Below are 4405 nucleotides of genomic sequence, written 5' to 3'. Positions count from 1 at the left end.
GGCGGAAGCTGCATCTACACTGGAAGTGATCCACTCCTTGCACACTGCTTTGAAGCTGAAAGTTACCTAATTAGTAGGCAATTGTCTATTCTATATTCAGCATACATGTCAGTCACTGGTACATGGTGCTGTAATTGGTAGTCATTTCAAGGTCTCACCTGAAAGTCGAGAAATGTTTATCTTGGATGGCAGCAGTTATTTAACCTGTACCAGGTTCAATCGCCGAACATCATTCAGTTTCTGGTATCTGAGAATACTATTACTGAGAATTGCTTCCAGTGTGGGTGCAGCTTTAATTTGTGTTACAGAACCTTGTTTTTTACTCACTCATTGCCCCTCAGATTTGTCCTGTGAACTATCAGTTCTAGCTTCATCCAGCTATATACGCCTTACACGTGAATATCATCTTTTCATTTCTACCCTGTACTGCAGCTGACTCAGAGAGGAGAGACACACAAAACACAAAACACAAAACACAAAACGATGCACTTAGCTCTGCATCACTTCTACAGAAGGGGAAACTTTTAGCTGCCACTATAATAAAAGGAATAAGTATAGTAAGCAAAAGCTGTTTACTTGTTCATATATCAAACCATAGTCGTGTGCATTAAAATTTGCTGATTGCCAGTGACTCCCAAAAGCAAATATGAGCCCTCTGAATTTAACATTTAACAAGTAGGCATAAATGGATAAGAAGCTGCAGTCCAAATATTAGGTAGCAGAAGCTAACTCATAACATAGGGCCAGCTAGATGCCTACAAATAAAATACCAGAAATTCACTAACTGAAGTGCAGCCCTCCTGGTCTGTTGGCACAGTTAACTGCACAGCAGATCATATTATTTTGTCAGATATTTTACTCCTTTCAAGGCTCCAAAGCGCTCCAAAATGAACAAGGTCGAGAGATTTAGTTCAGTGGCTCATATCGCCTGAGGTAAAGCATAGCAGACAGAAAGTGATTGGCCTGCAGTCTCCTGTGTCAGCATCCACCTGCTACTCAAAGTGCCATACATATGTATGATGTATAGCTTAAAGCCATATCAAAATTTAACCTGGTTATATTAATATTCATCTTTGCTCTCAGGAGCTTAGTGCATTCCAGCACGGTACTCTGATAGGATGCTACTTGTGCAACTTGTGCTCACTACAGACTGCTGACTATTCTATAGTCATCTGTTAGTGTTGAAGCGATTGGGAGCGATCGCAACTCAGCCAAGAAGTGGCAGGCCACGTAAAATCACAGGGCGACCTTCAAACTTCACGTGACCTTCCGATCAGCTCGAGAAGAGTGCGCAGAGAGCTTCATGGAGTGGGCCGAGCAGTTGCATCTAAACCAAATGTCAGTTACAGTGGTGCGCTCTCAGAGATGTGCTCTCTGAAATGACGAATCACACTTTTCTGTCTGGCAATCCATTGGATTAGTCCTGATTTGGCAGTTGCCAGGAGAATGGTATTTGTCTGACTGCATTGTGCCAAGTCTAAAGTTTGATGGTGGAGGCATTACAGCATTGGCTTGTTTTTCACGAGCTGCCCTCAGTCACCTTAGTTCCAGTAAAAGAAACTCTTAATGCTTCAGCATAACAAGACATTTTTGGCAATTTCATGCTCCCAACTTTGTGGGACCAGTTTGGGGATGGACCCTTCCTGTTCCAACATGACTGCACACCAGTGCACAAAATAATGTCCATAAAGACATGGATGATTATCCAACATCGGTGTCTGACCTCACAAATGTCATTCTGGAAGAATGGACAAAAATTTCAACGCGCTCCTAAACCTGGTGGAAATCCTTTCCCAGAAGAGTTGAAGCTGTTATAGCTGCAAAGGGTGAGCTGACATCATATTAAACCCCATGGATTAAGAATGTGATGTCACTCAAGTTCACATGCATGTGAAGGCAGACAAGCAAATACTTGGCAAAGGCAATACAGTGTCTCTCGCTTACTCTAAATTTCTAAATAACACCACATACTACATAAACACTGGCCATTTGAACCCCTTTACAGTTGTTTTTCTGGTGATGCTGTGCTGTTACTATATAAGAGAATTTAAACCAAAAGAGAAAACAATGACTTAGAGGAAGTATTTGTGTTCCTGTGTGTGTGTATTCATGTTTGTTGTCATTAATTTATTAAAGCATGTACAGGAAACCTAAGCATTCATTTACAGTAAAGTTGCTTCGGTCAACAAGCAGCTTTAATGGGATCCGTAAACAAAATGCAGCCTTTTTCTTTCCCATCAGCCTTCTGTCTAAAGCTCTGTCAAATTCTCAAATAGACCTAAAAATAGCTCGTGGCTCCTTTACTCTCACAATAGGGGATTACAATCCAATCAAATAAATGCTTTCTCTAATTGTACATCAAATAAAAGTGCCTGTCAGTGGGGCTCATCGCAAACTACACAGAAGACATTTATGTTTCAAGGCAGATTATCTGTTTCTGCTCTGAACCCCCAAACACAGATCCTCTCTGTGTTTGGGGGTTCAGGGCATAAACAGGAAGTACAGCTAATCTTTTTAAGTGTGTTTTCGTGTTTGTCTGTGTCTATGTGAGATAAGACTTAGCTTGTTTCGGGGAGCAGGGGGATTGGACTGTGCAGCAGAAAAATGAAAAAAGAAGAAAAAACAAAAACAAAGATAATATTCAAAGGAATTAAAATCTGAAGAGAAGAGACATCCTAACATTTTTAGCACAGGAATATATGAAGTACAAGTGTAGGACTGGGTACTGGGTGGGTGACTAGATTACAGTATAATGGAAGTCTGTAGAAGCAGCCCATTAGTTGCAAATTTCACAGTTAGACTGACAAAGAATGTAAAAATAACTCAAGATTATTTCTGTGATGAGATCGCAACAGACAGATGCACAAACACCTGGTGGAGCTGGTGATTGTCATCGGGAAAATATTTTGCCGCAGTGACACGCACACTGGAAATATTTCTCAGAGATTTTGATCCATATTGACATGAAAGCAGAGTTGCTGCAGATTGTATATCAAAGCCATGATGTGAATCCCTTGTGTCACCACATCCCAAAGATGCTCTGGTGACTGCAGAGGCCATTTGAATACAGTGCAGTCATGTTCAAGATTCGGGTTTGAGGTGACTGGAGGTTTGTGATATGGTTCATTATTCTGCTGAAAGCAGCTGTGGTCAGAAAGGGCTGGACATGGTCAGCAACAAGGCTCAGTGCACTATTTGTACTAAAGGGCCCAAAATGTGCCAATAAACACACAACATTACATCAGGCACAAGGCATTTTCACATCTCAAGGTGTCAAGGTATTGCCATTTTGTTCAATGAATCTGGTTGCAGCCAGTGTGGTATGTGTATTTTAAAATGACCTTAATGCAAACAGAAGAAGAATATTTAGCAAATAAAAAGTATGACCAGTGTAGTTATGATCTTGCTGTCACTCATTTGGTTGCCTCAAAGATGGTAGCCAAGTCTGAGACTGGTCACAGTCACATGCCATCTTCAAAGTAACTTTGTAAGAAGTGATAAAGTGGCAATTAGACAGAGTCAGCCTGCTGTTTATTTGTGTTTGAATGGAGTTAGGCAGGCAATTACATGCACTCTTTTGTCTGATTAAGTGTGATAAATCTGTTGCAAGTCTACTGCAAATCTGTTACCCTCTACATACGGATAAAAAAACCCTCACAATAAAGAACATCACATTGTGTTCTGTAGGAAAGACTAATTCTGATTGGTTGCAATATGTTGGTTATCTTTCTGCAAGTGCAACAAATTAAATTATAAATTGTAACTATTTGCAAGTCTTCAAGTCGCCTCCCACTAGGCAACCTGTGCAATCACTTTGCAATTGAAAGTGCTGGTCCAGAGGGTGAGGGTAAACAAAAGGAAGGGTGAAGTGTAAATAAGACAAACAGACAGAATGAGAGAGAAACAGGACTAAACAAAGAGCAGAACTAGTAGGAGCAGGTGAAACTGATGATAGCAATAAGATTTTTGAATTTTTGAAATAAAACTGGGGAAAAACTGAAGGGAAAAACAAGCAGGAAAGCAGACAGGGAAGGGAACTGAGGTATTAGAAATACAAGGAGTCCATTATGGTACAAGCACCATGACATAAGATGTCCTTTGGCGCCAGAGATAACAGTTCTATTAAATAAGAAATAATGTCCAGCAGGTCTGACATGATGACATAAACTGTGGAAATAATATCATTTCTTGGTAGAAAGCTTGTCCTGCGCAGTATCTTAGCTGTTCCCAGGACTGCGCTCTTCAGGACAGAGATCTCCGCTGTTGTTCCTGGGATCTGCTGGAGCCACTCGCCTAGCTTGGGAGTCACTGCACCTAGTGCTCGTATATGTGTGTGGACCACCGTTACCTTCACCCTCCACATCCTCTCGAGCTCTTCTCTGAGCCCTTGGTATTTCTCCAGCTT

At 41.1% G+C, this 4405-nt stretch overlaps 1 protein-coding gene across 1 annotated transcript in view; it reads left to right on the top strand.

The window, feature by feature from the left end:
* The window catches only part of LOC106456142 (excitatory amino acid transporter 5-like), a 20015-nt gene that overhangs the window by 1127 nt on the left and 14483 nt on the right, over nucleotides 1-4405 (top strand). The gene's annotated exons all lie outside the window — the stretch shown is intronic.

The sequence above is a fragment of the Pundamilia nyererei genome, unplaced genomic scaffold (assembly GCF_000239375.1).
Source record: "Pundamilia nyererei isolate P.nyererei 1_Seehausen unplaced genomic scaffold, PunNye1.0 scaffold00023, whole genome shotgun sequence".
In the NCBI taxonomy this organism is placed as follows: domain Eukaryota; kingdom Metazoa; phylum Chordata; class Actinopteri; order Cichliformes; family Cichlidae; genus Pundamilia; species Pundamilia nyererei.
This window is presented reverse-complemented; position numbering and strand designations above follow the sequence as displayed.